The sequence below is a fragment of the Coturnix japonica genome, chromosome 1, assembly GCF_001577835.2.
Source record: "Coturnix japonica isolate 7356 chromosome 1, Coturnix japonica 2.1, whole genome shotgun sequence".
NCBI classification, from domain to species: Eukaryota; Metazoa; Chordata; class Aves; order Galliformes; family Phasianidae; genus Coturnix; species Coturnix japonica.
The window spans coordinates 72545389-72565662 of record NC_029516.1 but is presented as its reverse complement, the minus strand read 5'-3'; the positions used below and the strand labels follow the sequence as shown (position 1 = coordinate 72565662).

Sequence of the window (20274 nt, the reverse complement as noted above, 5' to 3'; positions counted from 1 at the left end):
AGGCAGCAGATGTTCACAAGCAGGGCTTTACCTAGCAGCCAGGAGTGAATGCAATATTCAACATTTAAATCAGATTGGTGGCTGAGAGAGGCGTGAAAGCTGAAAAAATTCAATGTGTTGCTGAATGTCAAATGTGATAGAGTCTGAACTAGTCAAAGCAATTCTTAAGAGTTCAGCAATACTCTGCTTATGAGCATGCACTATCTTGATCTCCATCTCTCTCACACTGAAATGAAGATGTATGCTGAGCCACTGCTTTTCTGCTCTACCTGACTCACTTTACCAGGGATTGTTTACCCACCAGGAACATACCTGGAATCTACTGTGATTGTTAACTTCCTCTTCTCCCTTTTCAATTTTTTTTTCTCTTCCTTGTTGAAGTCTGCCTAAGTGAGATCAGAGCCCTGCCTTTATTTCCCTGGTCACTGAGCTTATGCCACATGCACAATGCAGAGATCAGTGAGTCAATGGAAAGTGAAAAGAAATAGTTCACCTCCCCTTTTCCATACTATCTATTTCCCCATGCTCTTTTGTCCATGAAAAGCAAGACACAGCTATCTCAAGAAATCCATTGGATGCAACAGTTATTCTCCCCATTTATAAAAAGCAGCCAAAATTTAGCTCACAGGTAAGCAGAGAAGAAAGACACAGAAGTAAACGCAGCCCTCTGAAACATAGCTACTTTTATCTCACTATTTTTGGTTTGCTGTAATGAACTAACAAAGTTGCACTATGCAGGAAAAAAATCTGAAGATCCTTATTTCCACACTGGAGATGGAGAAGCAAACAGAGTATCATACAGAAAGGTATCCCCTGCAGTACAGGAACCAATCTTCTCCTGTTGCAGGCTGCAGGTTACGTAAACATCTCTCTCAATAGATCAAATGACAACCTAAGCACAGTTTGGTCATTTGAGTCCATTGTAGTAAGAGCAGTCAAGACCTAAATGTAATGGGGTGGGGGCTGAGAGAAAAAAGGGAGCATACCCTCAAGCTGTGGGAGCGCTCACTCACCACTAATGGGGAGCACAGGTACTCCTCATGCCTTCTTCTGTCTTTCTAAATACATCTCATCTACAGTTGAACCGACTGTTCCAGAGCCCCATTTCTCTAGTGGTTAGTCACTCTCTTCTAATTCTCTGTCTATTTTTATTCATAGCCAGTTTATACTCATTTGCCCTTGTGCCAACATTGTCTTTATTTTAAATAGCTCTTCTCCCTCCTTGACGTTTATCCCCTTAGCGTGTTTATAGAGAATAAGCATATCCCTTCTCAGCCTTTGTTTTGCTAGGCAAGTGGAGCACTTCTGTAGTATGATAAGCTCTCCATTCTACTGGACATCCCCATAGCCTTCTTCAGCATCTGTTCCTGCCTGGAGCTCATCTAGCCATGTGAGTGCCATGTGAGTACCAAAGACGATGTTCCAGATAAGGCCTGAGAAAAGCTTCATACAAAGACATTAAAAATTCCCAGTGTATCTCAGAAACCCTGCTCATCCTAAAACTGCATTTGCTTGATTCTCACCTGCATCCCAGAGGTGCCTCACAGTTGTACTAGCTGATCACAGGATGACTAATACCTTGGTTCTTTCTCCCTTCTGTCATTTCCAATTTATGAATTTATTTATTCCTGCACATAGCAGAAATTCTCTTGTTAATCCCGAGAATGGAACCTTTTACTTTGCTCTGCCTAATTTCCTGCTGCTTCTATTATCCTTGAGGTCACCCAATGTTTCCTTCATGATACCTGTTTTGTCATGAAAGCGACTCAGTTTTCTTTCATCAGCTAATTTCATCCGTGCACTCCTTCTTCGCAATTTCATTCCTAATCCCTGTCTTCTCCAGCCTTCAGTAGTAATTTCCCATGTGGTATCACCTTCTTCTAGTCCAAAATAAATGAGATTCAACACAGCTTTTCTTTTTCTATATAAAGTTAGTTTACTTTCTCAAAGAAGGTATTTGGTTAATTTCCACTCTGGCAAACATGGACAGCACTCTGGCCTCTTACCTCCCTTACTGTATTTCAACTTTTACTACTTCCTTTGGATCTTTCGAGAATGTGCCCACCCATGTAGGTATAGAATTATGCTGTTAAAAAGAAGAATAATTTTAAAAGAAAATGGGGAAAAAAAAGAAGCCAACAACTCTAATTTCTAGCTGAATTATGATGCTTTCATTTTCTTTGTTGTTATTGTTTTACATACCTCCACCCCTCTTCAAACAACAAAAAAATAATCTGAGAAACTCTTATTACGGTCTAACGCAAACGAATAATTCCTCATCCTCCTCTAAATTATATTATACATTGTTTGCCTGACACTGGTGTAAAACCTCAGTTTTACAAAGGGGCTCTTGAACAGACAGACATTTCTCATCAAAAGAGCTGCTGGAGAGGGCCAAGGTTAAGGTGTGGGCATTGTTGTTTAGGAAAGGGCAGAGGGGGGTGGGTTATCTACATACACCAGGTACTTCTGTCTCCTTTGAGACACTGGGAATCCACATGCTTCATATAAGCCAGGAGTTTGTTCTCAGAAATAATGACCTGCATTAATAATGTTGTCAACACCCAAGTGCTGGTGGCCTGTTTCCAGATCATAGTGGCTGGATTCAAAAGGCCTGATTCACATAAGGCCAAGAAAATAAAAATCAAGAGGCTTATCAGAAGCTTCAGCAAGTCTTTTTACTGACCTCATTAAGCTAGCCAAAGGAAATATTTTAAATCCCAGCCAACGCTGGAGACCTGTAAAATCAGCTGGACAACACAGAGGTGAACAGGTTCCAAAGACTGAATGCACAGGATCTGATAGAGAGAAACCAGATTCAATGGCTTCCCTCTAAAACTACTGCTATCATGCATTGATATCTCACTTCTGAATCCCAGGTGGGACCAGTGTGCATCACCTATCCGTGAATACCCACTTCATGTCTGACAACACACTTTTTGGCAATGAGAACTGCAAGGTAAAACTGTGGTGCATATTTCCAGCAGAAACTTTCCCCAGGGTGCCATCCTAAAGATCTTCAGAGATCACCAGACCACTCAAAAAAGCAAAGAAAGATGATTCTAGTCATCTGCAGACAGTATCTGGTTTTGCTTACTTTTACTCTGATTTTCTTTGGATAGTGTGATCATACCGTCCTCATGAGAGTCTCTCCTAATACCTATTGAGTTTCTTGGCCAGTTTTAACTCAGTTTGGCAGTGAAGCACAAGTCTCAAAGATCTCAAGCTCTAAGCAGTTTTGTGAAAAAAGCCAGGCAGGTAGAATAGGACCTTTTAATGCCTTCACAGGCAGAAAAACTGTCATATGTGCTTGCCTCTTAACAAATACCAGCAGACATACACAGGGACTTGGTCTTGAGACAAAAACCTCTAGAAAACTAGGCTTTACTTTTCACTGAACTAAGGTTTATATTAGACATTCAGGTCTCATCTGCTTTGGAAAGCTAAAGATGTGAATGAATTGCATCTTTATATGAGACAATAAAATGAAATTCAAATTGTGGTAATAATGAAAGAATTCTTGGGCAGGTGTCAGACTCTGAATGAGCCTCAAGTCATTACTTCTGCCCTTTTATACCCATGTGTAGGCATAGTTCTATGTGGGATGCCATAGGATAGAAACTACATAACACAGACATTGATTTTTTTCACAAGTCCTCATATAAAAGATGCATTGGGTTCATGTAGATGTTTCTGTGGAGATGCTGTTAGGGAGAGCCTGAAGGAGCTGCTATAGGTTGGATGTCCAGATTAAGGCCTTTATGACAGAGACATTTCTCTAGGTCTAAAATAAAGCTGTTTCTGCCCTCCACACAGCCACAAGGTGCTTGAGTGCTACCAAGGTGCGACCATCAAAAGTAAGAAATGTCCTCTATGTATGCTGCAAGTTATATGGCAAACTCCTGCTGTAGTCTCATGTCAGTGAATGAAAACAAATGAGTCTTGAGGCACCTAAACTCTACTCTGCCTTTTGCTAGTTCTTCTAGACTTCAGACAAATATCTCACTATTTCTACCTGTACTTTTTTTTCTAAACCAGCGTTGACAAAACACAGTTAATTTCAGGAGCTGGCTGGTGCCCTGATGAAAGGAAGATTTTTCTTAAAGAATTTACATCCAGATCCTGCCATGCTTACAGTAAACAACCTTGAGGTTTTCTCTACTAAAATGGGGCAGCGTTACCCAGAACACCACCAACATTTCTAAATATTTGCCCACGCTAGAAAATACATTGCTTTAATGTTGTAAGAACAGAACAGCCCCTTAAGGCAGGCTCATTTCTATTTGCTTACAAGTAACAACCCAGCCTGAATAAGCTACACAGCTTTCCAGCATTTTCCACGTTAGCACGACTGCACCCACACTAAGACTGGCTGATAAAACAGCATAAAATCACTTTTCTAAATGAACAATTAGAAATGGACACGAAATTTGCATAGAGATAGCAAGCTAGGGAGAGATGAAACCCTTCTCCCCATTGAGTTCTCTTTGTACAGCAAGAAAATTAAAATTGGTGCTAATGTTTGCACAATTCTATAAGCACATGAAAAGGTATATAAGTATTACCAGAAAGTCAGGAATCGCTGTCAATGTTATGATGCATAAATTTTAAAAATAAGAACCACACACACTGTGGTTTCAGCTCTACTGTAAAGCAAGAGGGCCTTCACGAGCATCAGACGCTCATTGGAGTGAAGCTGGATTCTGCCTCTACCACGACAATTTCATTCCTTATTCAAACCAATTGTTTCTGCCTCTCATTTACATAAGCACTTTGCTCATTAACATGCTATAAAAGGAGAAATGAGTTGGGGGTGGGGAGGAGGAATGGGCCACTAATAGAATGAGGAAAACCTTTTAAACAGGGAAGCAAAAAGGTCACAGCAACCCTAGGACGATAAGAGCTGAGGTCATTGAAGGCCATGGTGCTTCTGAAACCACTCAGAAAAAGGAGATGAAGCTGATGCATAATCCTTACTCTTCTCTATCTCCCCTCTCCAGTTCTCTTTTCTTCCCCTGCACCCTCCCAACACTTTCTCTCTCCATGCTTCTGACTCTTTTAAGCCAGAGCTTTATGGGCCAATTCTGCTCACATCCCAGCTGGCTTCCATGTATAGAGTTCATTTTCATCTCCTCCAGCCAATAAAGAAACAGAATCAGAGTTTCAGGTCTTTTAATAACTGTCCTTGAGGGACAAACCCAAAGCTGGTTGAGCTGAACATCTACCCCCAAAATTACCCCCAGTAGGGCATAGAAAAGACAGTTTGGCATGGGACAGCTGCTCAGCTGCGCTATGTGTTAAGACTCATAACGAATTTGTGATGAGCATGGTAAGCATGCCCAAGGGGGTGGAATCAACAGAATCTTCTGCTTCCATGCTGCATGCAGGACACATGGACAGTTCATGGTCTCAGCCCTAGACTCTGGCTCATATTACTGGCGTGAGAGACAATCTGGCTCTCTCACTCGTGCTCCTTCCCACTGGCTCTCTCTTATTACAAGGATAGCTTGCTGCTCACATGGCTTCAGCCCATGAAATAATTCAAGTTTTAGGGCTGGCTAAATTCACACTAAATATCAAAGAAGAAACAGAATGTATAATCACTATAAAATATATATAAAAGGAAGAAGAAGAAGAAAAGGAGCGGATGAAGAAATGGAATGAAACAGTACTTAGTTCTGTGGGTGATGAAGCCAAAATGGACAACCTGATACCATGGTCTTTTCTGCTGTCTCAACTATTTCCACCATTACTGTTCTTAATAAAATACCACTGGTGAAGACTCCCCCAGATAATCTATCTACTGCAAGGAGTCTCTGCCCTTGCCATTAGATAATCTATTCCAATAAATATCCCTTGCAATAAGAGCCTGTTAATTTTTGTCCTTGCATCAAGACAAGAAGACTGTTGCATTCATCTACCCAAGCCATTTTATGATTCCATGATTCATAAGTTTTCCAAGAATCAAGGAAATATGGCTCCCATCTTCATGGGTGACACATTTATCCTAAACACAGCAATGACATTTCCCACCTTTATAAACATTAAATGCTAGAAAAGAATACAATCATTTCAGTGGTCAGTGTGATCCAGAAACTCTCTTAATCTCACAACAAAGGTCCCAGTCTGACCGTGTGTTTTTTGTTTTTAAGTTAATTTGGCGTTCATTTCTAATTAACACAGGTGATTTAACATCGGGTGTGAAATGATGGAGCAGTCTCCACAGCAGCCTTGGCTTAACTACACTCCTCTGAAGGTATAATCACATAATAATCCTTGAGAGTAGCCCTGTAGAGAAGGACCTGGGGGTCCTGCTGGATGAAAAACTTAACATGAGCCAGCAGTGTGCTCTTGCAGCTCAGAAAGCAAATGGTATCCTGGGCTCCATCAGAACAGGGGTGGCCAGCATGGAGAGGGAGGTGATTGTCCATCTCTACTCTGCCTTCGTGAGGCCCCACCCAGAGTAGTGCATCCAGGTCTGGGGACCCCAATACAAGACAGGAAGCTGTTAGAGAGGCTCAGAGGAGGACCACAAAATGACCAGAAGGCTGGAGCATCTCCGCTACAAAGATAGGCTGAGGGAGTTGGGTTTGTTCAGCCTGAAGCAAAGAAGGCCGCGGGATGACCTCATTGCAGCCTTCCAGTACCTAAAGGGAGCCTATAAACAGGAGGGGAATCAACTATTTACAAGGGTAGATAATGGCAGGACAAGGGGAAATGGTTTTAAGTTGAAGGAGGGAAGATTTAGGTTGGATATGGGGTGGAAGTTCTTTACCAGCAGAGTGGTGAGGTGCTGGAACAGGCTGCCCAGAGAGGTTGTGGATGCCCCATCCCTGGAGGTGTGCAAGGTCAGGTTGGATGAGGCCCTGTTCTAATATTAAATGGTGCATGCAGCAGGGGTGTTGGAGCTTTGTGATCCTTGATGTCCCTTCCAACCCAAGCCACTCTATGATTCTATTATTATAGCATCACTAACAATGTCATAGCAACACATACATATGCCTGTGCTAGCTGTCAGCAAACAGTGAAGCCAGTGCAACATGGAGCTCATTCAGAGCCCAAGAGTTTAGAAGCCAGCACCAAGAACTATGCTGCTCTATGGCTGCTGACATCAAAGACGGTTTGGTAAAGAGCAGGGCTATCCATGAAGCCATGACATCTCTCTGGAGACATAGCATCTCTCCAATTCTGTTAAACAATTGCAAGTTCTCATGGCTCTGGGAACTCATGCTCACATAGCTTAATTCAGTAAAGCTCCATTGCACTCAATCAAGTTGTATAAGTTGCAGCACAAACCCAGCCTGTGCTGGAGAGTGAGAGCTAGATATTTATTGAACAGTATGGAGCAAGAGCGTCATCCTACACTAGACAGAGAATTACTTCATTTCTATAGGCCGCATTATTATGCAAATAATCATTTTTGCTGTCATAAACTTGATAGATCAGGACATAAAATTTAGGAGCTGATGAGCTTAGCATACTATTCTCTGCAAGTGCAGGTGTAGCCAGTGTTTTTCCAGTTTGTCAAGGCCATGAGTACAGTGCTCTTCGAGCCTCCATGAGACTTCAGTACCACAGTATGGCTTTACTTATTAGCCACTGCCTATTTTGCTTTGCAGAGGGGTCAGGAGCGCACTGCTCGCAACAGCAGCTTTCAGGCAGCCCAACACCACAGCGCTGTTGTTTCAGCGCAGAGTGTTTTAAAGCTAAGAAGGTATTTTTATGAGGTGTTCATAGTCCCTAGCAGTTGACTTCCCCTGTGACCCAGGCAAGGTGTAGCAAATGAACTAAGTTGTTTCACTAGATACCACCAACTGTGATAGAGACAGTGTCTAAATCTTCACAAGTGTTCGATTGGAAAGAAATCTTACTTGGCATGTAGTCAATAGACCAGTGAAAGAACAGAGCGTTGTCCAGCAACATCCCCAGAGGTATCTGGCACATGTAACTGAGGCTGGGGATTAAAAAAATAAACTACAACTTAGATTTTCAGAATGCTAATCGGGCTGACATTTAATTGGAGGAAAACAATAGCTTCTGGTTTTGTCTGCTTCCCAAGGCTGCTACGTGATCCAGAATCCGTCAACTAACCAGGACAAATTGAGAGGCATGAGAGGTGTTGCAGAGGAAGCATCTAACCCTATATTGGGAAGAAAAACAGCCATGAAGGGGATTGGACAAACTCTTCAAATGGATCTAAACAATGTGGATTAGATGTTCGATGGACTGAACAATGTGTGCTACACCTAGTCCATAAAGAGTCAATACCTGAAGGCTAGGAGCACATCCCACAGAAATGATTTCTCCACACTAGCTTATATTCCATAAGCTTTCTGAAAAAGCCTTGAACTGGCTACTGGTTTGTCTGTATTTTTAGGTATTTATTTTAAGGTATTTTATTTTAAGAGCCCATGTTTCAAGTTTCTCCATTTCAGGTTGTTAATTATGCCTAAATGAATGATCACTGTTGTTGCCTCAAAAACACTTTCCTGACAATCCTGACAACTGTTTTATTGATACATTACTATTGTGGCTCAAAAGTAATGGCATCACTCTCTTTCATGGCTTTCTGAAATACCTGCATCAAGTCACAACAACATACACAGTGACATTCCTAGGGGATAATAGCTTTAAAGTTTGTAGAGTTGGTACCTGCTTCCAAACAGCATTATGTGAGTCTGCATCCAACATTTTCACATGCTGCTCTTGCCTTAGGGCTTTATAGACAGATACATTTTGGGTAGAGGCAGACAGTAAAATTTTCCCAATACAGTGCTTAGCAAAAGCCACTGCATACTGCTTTACTCACTCAAACCATAATTTCTACCAAAACACTTGCCTAGACCATATCCTGCATTTCCCCTTGTGCCTGCTTCACTCTCAGTTCAGTGGATGGCTGTAGCCAACACGCAATGTAGATTTGCTGCGGATCTCCCATGCCTCCCAACTGCAGCACCAAGGAAAAGGCAAGCAGGTGTTTGTGAGAGCAGGGGACAGATTTCACAGCAAAACACTCCCAGCAGAGCTTATACTCAGGGCCATGTGGGCACTTTACTAATCGATAGCCTGGCAGCACTACAATGCTTCAAGCTATTAAAAAAAACCACCATGCATGCCTGCACAGAAAGAGGGAGTCCATCTCCCAGGCTAACGGAGCAGCGTGCAAAAAAGCTGTAAAAAAAGGGATGAAGCAGCTGGACCGCACACTCAGAGAGAGGTCAGGCAATGAAATCACACATTAAGGGTCAGACTGTTTTGCTCTATCACTGAATAAGCTATGCTATCTTCTAAGTGTAAAATTCTGGGTACTCTGCAATCATGTATACTGAATCCTTAGCAGCATTCAGTACAAAAAGTAGGAGCCAGAGAGAAGGAACCTGAAGTAATTTCCTGCAGTCCCTCAGGAGGGATTGCATTTTGCTTGGTTGACTAGCCCCTGCTGAGAAAAAATGATTCTTCTCTCAGAATAATAACATTAATTATTATTATTATAACTGCTTACATAATGTCATTACCTTTCAGTCTTCACCAAAATCCAAAACTTGTCAAGTTGCACATTCTCTGTATGGTGAAAATCCTTCTCCCACCTCCATTAGACAAGGTAGGATAAGGAAAAATTTTCCACAGTTCATGATGCAAGAGAGGTTTTAAAGCCAATCATAGAAATTTCTTCCTCTGGCATTTCCCAGTGCTACTAACCATCTCCTCAAGGCTTCTGTCTATTTGGCTGGCAAACTCTAAGCCAGAGCAAATTATTTTTCACCTCTTTGTTCACTGAGACATCAAGTTGAAGGAAATGCATAAAGCTATTGTGGGTTTTAGTTTGTCCTTCCGTTAATTTCACTTTTTCATTGCCCTGCAACATTTAGTTTTAGGGTTTAGTTTTGACCTACTGTGAAAATGGCATAAGGTGGTGCTGAAGGTATAGCAGAAAACACATTCCTCTCAGCTGACATATAGGAACTTGTCACTGGTGCCCTCCTGCTCCAAGTCCTGCACAGAAATAGCATATTTAAGCTAACTGACTTCATACTGAAGCAGATAAGGAATGCACATGAGCTCTGTTGCATAAACTCTGCAATAGTAGCTGGAAGATCTTGGTTATTTTTTAACCTTCCAGAGAGGCACAATAGAGAATTTCTTCTCTCCTTTGAAAAGCCTGGATTCTCAGATGAGTAGTCCCGAATCTTGCAATGGTGCGGGTTTTGCAAAGAAGTCTGTGGGAGGGAGTTTCTAGTATTAACTGAAGCTGTTTGCTCACCAGCAGTATATGACGAGCATTACACATGACAGACAGCAGGGCCTGAAGACACAGGACTATAAGAATCAGTAACAGTCCAGACATTGAAAAAGCATGCAGACCCTGCAAAAGCTAAGAAGATATCCCACTGGTTCCATTTCTTTGTTCCCTGGGGGCATCCTCTCCATTTTTAATTTGTGTTGTGCTTTGTTGCTGACCAGAGGGTGCCACATGGCATCTAAGACGCTAATTTTTCTCATAAAATATTTCCTTCTGGACACAGAAAGTGCCAGCAGTTTTAAAAGATAAAGAGAAAAAGAGAGCAATCTCAAAATCAACTTGCAACTGAGAGGAATAGAAAGGTCAAATTCCTCTTGGCATACCCACTATTTGCTTTCGTATTCACATATCATTGCCTCACATCAAGAATAAGAAGTGAAAGCTAAGCCTTGTGGATCAGCAAGCGTTATCCCCCCATGAAAGAAGGTTCTGGGACAGAACTCCAAGCATTGGGTCACCCAACCACATTTGTCATTGACTTATAAACCACCATCTCTAGCAACATCCTGAGTTCTAATTCTTCAAGACAGAGCTGGCAATGCTTAGCAAGATCACAAGGCAAGTATTGATCACAAGAAGAACAATGAAGAGCCCAGAGCATCTTCAGCATCCAGCTCTATTGAGGAACATGCAGACAAAACATTGGAGACCTTTCATCGTCTTTTGGAAAAGGTGTGGCTAAAAAAGCATCAGTTGAAGCAACAAAGTGGTTAGAGCACAAGCCTCTGCAGGTCTCAGGGAAGAGGCTCTATAAGTTATCTTAGCTTTGCCCAAAGTTTCCAAGTCAGATCCGGAGTGCCTCAAATTAGAGATGTACTGCCTCCATCTACCCGCCACCTCTAAATGAAAATGTCAGCCTTAATTCATGAACGGTTTTTAAATCCTTTGATGGAAAGGACTTGAAAAGCAGTGGGTATTATCTCTGGCTTTCAGAGCTGGTACCAGGCATGTGGCTATTTTATGAGCATGCAACGCTCTCCCCCATCCTCCCACCCTCGAAAGTTATAATGTATCTCTGGGGCAGGTTGATATTTGCACTTTGTTGACACCTAATAAATAATAATCCAAATATTTGCACACATGGAATATTTTGTGACATTATAGAGCTGACAGACCCTGATTATTCGGGAGCTGCTTTGTGCACAGAACTCCCATTGGTTTCAAAGTAAGTGCGGAGTTCAGAACAGCTGCAGAGTAAGACCCATGACATTTATGTTTATGAAATAGGAGAGACCTTATCATTTGCTGGTTCTGTAGTCACTAAGCCAGAATAGCTGATGAGGGGCCTTTGCTGGTATCTTCAGTATAATCAGTGTATGCAACTGAGGTGTCTTGGTGAGCAGAAAGTGAGCCAAGGGAAAAAAAGGAGACATTAGTGAGGAGTTCTGCAGGGCAGGAAGGGGGGCTACAAGGGTTACAGGAAGCATTGGGATGGGAGATGGGGGGGATGCAAGGCTGTGGGGAGCACTGGAAGAGCAGGGTGTGGGGCTCTGGATGGAAACAGCAGGGCTGCCTTGTGGGGGGCACTGCGCAGCCAGCCTAGAAGCTCACAGAGCTCGTATGCCATCTGCTGCTATGCTATTAACTGCTATTAGTCACTGAGCTTCATGAGCATGAAATTTCCTTATATGCTGAAAAGGAGGGAGAAACGCCTAGAATGTAGCTTAACTTTGATTAAGCAGCAACAAATTTGGGACAATTTAAACAAGAGGGATTTTGAACTTCTCATTGAAGCATGTTGCAAAATTCCCTTATTGCCTAGGGGAGGAACACACACCAAGTGCGCCCCATTGTACTCCTTATTCCACAGCACTTTTGTCAGCAAGATGAAGAGAAAGTATTTGCATGTGGTTAGGAAAGGAGCTATGGATTTGCTAAACGGATTTGTATCCTGTTCGGTTCGAGTGATATGGTTCAGCACATCCCAGAAAAGATGGAAGTAGACAGTTGTACGAATAGAAACAGCTTTCTCAATTATGCTAGTTAAGATAGATGCCGGTAGACTTATTAATCCTCATGCTCCAGGGCTTTTGCCAATCAGCAACTTGGGTCTGGAAAAAACATCCTACACCTTGTCGTGGTGTAATGCCACACAATTAGAATTGATGTCTCCTTCTCATACTGTAGTTTTGGCTACTTGCTGCAGTAAGACATGGGGACTTGTTGCAGAAGGGAAGGTTCAGTTCCCAGAAGTGCTCTAGGGGTACAAAACGTACACACTAAGACTAACTGAAAATAGAAGCATACATTTCTTCCTGCAGACACTCCAACTAGAAGCCAGACTTGCTTTCCTCCAGCTGACTGGGGAGGGAGATGGAGAGAATTAGAAGCAGCAGCCTGGTGAGACTGTCACCCAGCACCCAACCACAACACAGTAACATGTCTCAATTTAATAGCAGGCTGGGGAACTAATGGGTTTACAGGTAAAGGTTGAAGGCGTAGCTTTGAGAAAACTCTAATCCCTTTCCTCATACAGAGTGGGAAGTGTAATGCATCCACCAGATTATTAGTTGTGAACAATTTGTGCAGCGTTACAGAGGGCACAGCACATGTTGCAGGGCTTGGCCACAACCCAGGGCCAACCAGCATTCTGCAGGCCTATGCTAGTAGCAGGCCAGGATTTGGTAATGAGTACACCAACCCACCTAGGTGCCATGTCCATCCAGTCACTGAGACAATCTAAATTCACTCTGTTGGAACTAATTTGTCCAAAATATTTTGACAAATGCAAGTTTGCACTTTGGTTCTCTGTGAGATAAGCTACCACCTTTCTGCACCTCTCCAGCTTCACACTGGACTGAGTATCAGCTCTCCTCACATAATTGGCACGCAGTCAGCATAAAAGCAAAAAAATCCCTTAGAGCATTTGCATCATATGCTGTAACTCAACAGAGGCATACAAGTGCCACACTGAAACTGCATGGTGGCTGATGTGTCCATACCAAGCTCCAGCACAGGACTCATCCAGTCTTCCCCACTCCTCTCCTGACTGAGCCATAGGAGACCTGTGCATCTCTTCTGCCCATGCCATTCTGGCTGGGGTTTCTGTCTTGTAGCAGCCAGGAACACACCTTTTTGGCACAGGGCAAGGTAATTGTGAATTCAGACTTTCCTAACTAACCACATCCTAGCTGAGGCACAGAAGGAAAACCATTCTCTCTTCATGACCATACATTACAGCCATTGTTAGTCAGTCATTGTTAAGTGCTCTTGGAGCAGTGGCAGATGTCCTATTACACTGAGAGAAGGAAGGCACCTGGGTTTGTTACCACCTAATTAGGTTCTCCAAGTGATTAACTACTTGTGCTGCAGACAAAGAAGAAAACTACCCAAATGAATGCCAACAGAGGATAGGCTGGCATGGCAGCAGCAGGCACCTGACAGGCACACACAAATCTGTAACTCATCTGGCTTCTTGATGGAGAGTGAAGAATGCTTAGTAAAAGTTGAACAACTTGAATCAGAAACTCTGATGGTATGTTTCACTTTAGTCACAGGTTAGTCCTTTGTGACCCTGCAACCCAGTGTAATCCCACATACAGAGTTCATTTTGATACTAATCTCCTGTTCATCTAACCTACCTAAATCTTCATGCCTCTATCACAGAGCCCTCAGCATCTTTCAGACACCTCAGCATCCCTTCTGAGAGACACTTACAGTCTTTCCGGCAGGTGACACTTTGTACCTTCTGTTCTTCACCTTCTCTTTTCAAAGCCTCCACTGTCCCTGTGTTCCTCTGTTTTATAAGAAAAGCTTTGTTGGGGGGAAACATTTTAGCTAGTCCTGAGACTTCACACACCTTCATTTTACCCACATTCCTCTTCCCCACACTGTCCAAACCCAGCAACGTAACAACACCAGTCTGCCAAGCCATCTGTCTTCATGGAGAGCCTCCCAGCCTGCTATGACTGAAGTTGCAGCAGCCCCATGCAGGCCTGAAGGCAGCAGGCTGGATTTCCTCTTGAGCATCTGATCCAGCCCAAACACAGATCCACATTCAAACTATCTGAAGCTTCCAATCAATCACTGAATTGTACTGAATGCCCTTAGGGAAAAGAGAAAAAAAAAGGATCTTTGATGAGGCTTTGCTGCTAGCAACCAATCCAAATCCATTAGCTTTCACATCTGGTTTTCCAACGAACAATAAAAATGAGCCTGATGGTCTCAATCTTGTGCTCATTTTTCAGCGCCACAATAACGTGGCTCCGCTAAACACAATTCGGCATGATTGGCTGCCTCTGCTCAGGCTTTGGGGATACCCAGAACCGCTTCAACTGCCAGAAAAGAGGGTCCGGATAGAGGGTTCTTTGACCAAACTCTGTATGTGCACACATATACATGTTAGAGAAAGATGAGAAGAACCAGAATTAGAGGGGATGCTGCAGGGTAGGGTCAGCAGTATTTGGTAAAGCTTTATGATATAAATCCATTTAGCATTTTCTCAGTAATAAATTACTATCTGTGCAGGACTATTGCTTTTAAAATGTGGCTACCTCCTGCATATTTTTTTGCTATTTTTGGATGCCTAATTATTATTTTCTCACTTGTGGACCTGGGTGCTGTCTCCTCCTGCCCACCCCCACCTGCAAGCAAAACCTGTGATCTGCAGCAGATTTCTGTGTGTTCCTCAGGAGCCTCCCATACCACAAACTGATATTCTGGTTTAGGGTTGTTAGTTGTATTTCTAAGGTGATATTAGCTCTCCAAGACTTCTGCCCCTTTCCTTTCTGTCCCTACTGCACTCCTGGCCCACTTTCCCAAACCCCACCTCTCTCTCTTCACTTTTTACAAAGGAGGAGCCTGTGCTGAGACCTCTGCGTGAAACCATCCACAGCATCTGCTAATCGAAAGCCTAATAGCCATTTAATGGGCCTGGTAAAGCTAATAGATTTGTAAAGAAAATACGAGTGACAGAAGCCAAAGAGAAGTGCTGCTCAAAAGCAGGCAAAACTGGCAGGGTCTTTCCCACTTGGACTCCAGTCGCTGAAGCAGTGCCTGCAGCCAGGCAGGAGCTATGCTGGCTTTCCAGAGTTGCCAAGCATTCCCAGGAAAGAGACTTCTAAGCATAACGCAGTCTGCCCATCTTGCAAGGTCGCATGAAGGATCCCCAAGTGACTTGTGAACAGACCTGCCAGATGTTACCATCTCTGAGGTGGAGCAGATCTGGCAGGCAGGAGGTCACAGCTGGAGTCACCACTTTTAATATACTGACAGTGGTTTGCTGAAGTCTCATTCCAAAGGCTCCTCTTCCACAAGCACTGCAGAGTCTATCTATCAGAAGCAGCCAGATTTATTTGATTCCGACAGAATTTATACCTAAACCTTTTAATACTTATTTTCCTTATGTGTAGGCAAAAGTTTTATGAGACACTCTAACCCCTGGCTCAGCAAACAGAGAATATATTTTGAAGAATATTGTATATGGTTGACATATCATATAAATTTCCCTTGCCCCTCCAGTGCCTGCCTCTAGTTACACTGTCACCGTGGAGTGAGCACTGGTTTGTATCTCTCCAGGGCTCCTATAGAGGCCCCTATCACTCTCCACATACGCTGCCTGTGCATGATTACTGAGCCTGGAAAGAAAAGCTCAGTTGAAATGAGCCAGGTCGTTGTCAGATCATCTTGCTGTTCTGGTGTTGGTGTCAGTGACACCACCAGGATAGGATTTGACAGACTTCCACACCTCTGGAAGATGTGTGAGGTCAGTGAGGCAGCCAAGCAGAGTCACTTGGTCTTGGGCAGACTGAGCAGGGACTGAGTATGGGATAAGGATGCTATCCCTCACACTACGAGGGGGAGAAAAACATCTTTCATTCCTTTTCATCACAACGTGAAATCTCTGAGAGACAGATCCTGGCCCTCAGCAAGATCAGATTGATTGCCACGTGGGGAATTATTGACAGGAGAGAACAGAACCATTTCTCGTCTATCGCTGCATCCTAAAAGCTCACCAAACCCAAGAAGTGCAAGAGCACAGCAGTGGTGTGACAGATGTGACAATTTGACCCATTACTAACAAACAAGCACATCGAATGTGACTGCATTTCCTTCCATAGCTGAATTTAGTGAACTGTAATTGCCCTCTGGTTAAAAAAAATAAAATAAAAAATGCTTTTGCTGTTTTAGGGAGTAAAAGTGCACACATTTAGGGCCTTTTAAGCTTGAGATTGGGTGTTACTAGTGATTTCAGTGGGTTAGCTGGGCCTGACTGCATTTTGGTCGTACTAGAGGAGGAATGAGACCTTTGAATTGCCGTTGCAAATTTTATACATATGACCAATGCAGTTCCTACAGTGAAGAGTGTGGAGGTTGTGACTGTGCAGGAGACTGCTTGTATGTCAGTAAGTGAGGCACACATGCCCCCCTGTACCCACAGTCCTAGCCCCAAGCAGTTCTTGGCCTTCCAGCAGCAAGGGGGAATCACACTGTCAATGCTACCCCTTTCCCACAGAAAACCAGAGGCTACCTTTGCCTTGGCAACCACAAAGAAGACTGGGATACATAACTGTAGGAGCTCCCTGCAGCCAGGAGTTTGAATAATTCACTTCCCAGCAAGAGACATCAATCCTTTCTCTGCAGCCCTTCCTACCACCTCATAAGATGTATGAGGAGAAGGCAGGAGACATTTTTATTATTTTTATTTAGTTTGCGGATGTTTAGTGTTCCTCACTACGGGCTGCATTCAGTCCTCACATGCATGATATTCTCAAGACCTTTATCAGTTAACTATCCTTGCTTTAATTTCCCCCCCGTTCTCACCCTCACTTTCCCCTCTTTATAAATTACAACATTCAGGCCTTTGCTGGCAGTAGAGAGCACTACATTGTTCTGGAATAAAATGGACTTTATTCCATTATAATGACTCTGCTTCCAAAGGGGAGTAGTTATACTGGAATAAAAGTATTTTTTATGCTCCAGTCTGGAGCATAATTCAATCATAAATTACATCAGAAAAAAATAAACCATAATAATAAAATGGCAGTTTGTGCATTGATTAAAGTGAAAATACTCTTCATTCTGGAATATTCCACATATAAAGTGAAGTTAGTGTGCAATAAGCAAGGGTGTGATTTTTTATAGCGCACCAACTACCCTTCATTCATTCCCTAATGGATACACTGCCAAAAAACAGGAGTGCCTTTAGGTGAGGCAGGTTTGAAAATGGAATAAACTACCATGCATTAATATGCCCTAAGAGCATTCAAAAGGAAGCACGGGGAAGTAACTAGTGAGCTGAAAGTCTACCCCTAACTACTCCCCCACCACTGACACCCCTGGAAGGCTGGGACAGCTTAGTGGAATAACTCTTCATGTATTCTTCACGCATTCCCACAGTAGGAGATTCCTCAGTGTGGGAAAGTCCAGACCCCTTGGTCCATGCAGCCCGGGTCTCAAAACAAGTCTGAGGCCTTGTGAAGAGTTTGAAGTTGGCCTATTCTTGGGAATGGAGATACACTACTGGGAGAAGTGCACCGCATTAGGATGAAGGATGTGTTTCTGTCCCCAAGAAAGTCCCCAGAACAGCTGACAAGCCAACTCAGTGAAGACAGGACTTTGTATCTGTGCTGGTACCCTGGAAGAATCGAGCAGCCAGGATCACATAGATACAGCCAGGGGCTATACTTAGGGCAGTTTCTGTTCACTTCTCTTGTCAGACATTAATACAGCATTTCTACTCAGCATCAGTTTGTATGAGCCAAGAGCTCTTGATCAGACTTCAATGTATCCCATGCAGAAATCGTTTGCAGGAAGCAAGGGAAGTGATCTCCTGGCTAGGAGACTTCCTAGGGAGTTTGTGATGCTCTTTGATTCCTCTTTATATTTTCCTTTGTATGAATTTACAGACTAAGAGAGTTAAATAGTATTCACAGTTGCCAGTTTTACCTAAAGAGCAATAATATGCTGCAAATGCTCCCCAGCTGATTCCTACCAAGATCTGATAGACAATTATATCCAAATATACTCATATACTCAGAAAGGGGGCACAGCCCAGTGCCCCCATGGCTGAGGGACAGTTCTGAATACAGTAAGAAATGCAGTTCTCCTGAGTTCACTCTTAAACCTTTGGTAACAACTGGACAAAATTTACTTGAGGTTCAAAACTGGGATAGTCTGCCATTTGAGAAGCCTGAACTTTCAAGATGTCCACATCTAATTACTCAAGGCCTGGGTTGGCCACAACTAGCACTGCCATCGCCCACACCAGCTCTGCCTTTCTTGCTAAGAATGTTAAATTACTGCCACATTAAGAGTTGGTCTTAGCTATGTCTCCACTGATAAAAAAAATATATCCTCTAAGCCGTATTACTTAACACATTTTCTCTAATGTGACGTTCAACTATCACTCAAATGCCTCGTACAGAAAAATGATATTCCAACACTTCAGCTAGTCATAACTAATGATAAGGTGTCCTGACAAAACAACATACTCAGTACCATCACTGCCCATATGCATGGCAAAGGGGGCATTGACTTTGAGACTGCGTTATCTCCAAAAGCATAGCTGCACTATACCCAGCTTCCACTGACTTCAGGAATTAGACACCCACAGACCTTTGAACACGCTGAACTTCAGGACGTGGGTAACGTTTTATAAATTCATCTATTCCTGCATTATTGCCCTCTGTGCTGAAAAGTAATTTAAGCTTAGCTAACTTCTTTTGCACTGAGCAGGGTCAGGAGAGCTCATGCAATCTCCTGCCAAACTCAGCTGTCAGGATGGTGACATTTAATGAGGGGAACAAAAGTAATGCAGGAAGGAGGGAGAAGGATGGTTAATGTGTTAAGCTACCAAATGGGTTCTTGAAATCTCATATCTTCCCTTCCCAGCATGTGCTTTCTAGTATGGGGCACAGAGAAGGAGCCTGTGGATTCAGCACAGAGCTCCACAGGAAGATCACCCCGAGGCCATGCAACCTATTTCTCCTATGCTCAGATCAACAGCTGAACCCAGTGCTGTGCATCAACTTGCTTACTGTGCTGCTCAGGCCCCTCGCTGAAAGGTTAGGGTGAAGCACAGAGGGAATGTGGAATTCAAGATGCGGATTATATCAACAATTACAGTCTGGAGCATAATTCAATTATAAATTAAATTGGAGTTAAAAAAAAAAAATAAAAAAATCAAACCCGTAATAATAAAAGGGCGATTTGTGCGTTGATTAAAGTGAAAACATGCAGTCATTAGCCTGTGTTTAAATCTTGTTAGCTGCCAGCAGAGCTGCGCATTGCCATTAACCTGTGAGTGCCTGTGGGGAACAAGCACTTCTCTGGCTGTTTAAAGTATAGGTGAGCATCAGGACCTCTGCTGCCCTCCTGAATGTCAGCACTGAAGGTCAGACAGGAGAACGCTAAGTATGTGCTGGTAATAAGCAGTCATACAAAAGATTTGGAAATATATTTGTTCTCAAGCCCTGCTCTGAGACTACAGTAAAATCCTCATTTTTAAGAGGGAAGTTTTTAAGATGGAAGTATGAAACTAAGATGAGGGAAGTCTGTGGGAGAGGTCTTCTCCATAGACCAGCCTCGTGGTCTTGACTCTGGGGCTGTACACACTCATGGAAAGGGGAGAGACTTGCAGTTACGTGGGAAATAGCTTGAGATCTTCAGCCATGCTTGGTGAATATCAATAGGAGCCCTAAGAAAAGGGCATATCCTCTGCCAGTGTTTCTGCATAATTAAGGAGCATTTAGAAGACTAACACTAGACAGTTGTGCTCCTCTGCAAGGATTCCTGAAGGTTGCAGGGAACCAGATGCTCCTGGCTTCTGCCTCACTACACTGGGATCTTCCTATCCCTTCTGGCCAGTGTTGTGGGCAGGGCAGAGACCTCAAGGAGGCCAGATGCATGCTACATGCTTCTTACATGTTCACTATCAAAATGTCAAGGTATCTTCCTTCTCATTCAGTATATGTGTTGTAAATCCTTCCTCACATGTCTATTTTGCCCCACTGTGCTCAGGAGTTTGTGCCTTC

The 20274-nt window shown here is 43.1% G+C and overlaps 1 long non-coding RNA gene across 3 annotated transcripts in view; it reads right to left on the bottom strand.

Moving 5' to 3' along the window:
• Positions 1–20274, bottom strand: part of LOC107320377 — a 75393-nt gene that overhangs the window by 9950 nt on the left and 45169 nt on the right. Inside the window, exon 3 of one of the 3 annotated variants that reach the window (XR_004308909.1) lies at positions 8090–8140. The exons of the other annotated variants lie outside the window; for them this stretch is intronic. This is a non-coding gene — a long non-coding RNA (uncharacterized LOC107320377). Of the gene's footprint in view, positions 1–8089; positions 8141–20274 lie in introns of those variants that run through there. 3 annotated transcript variants of the gene reach the window in all.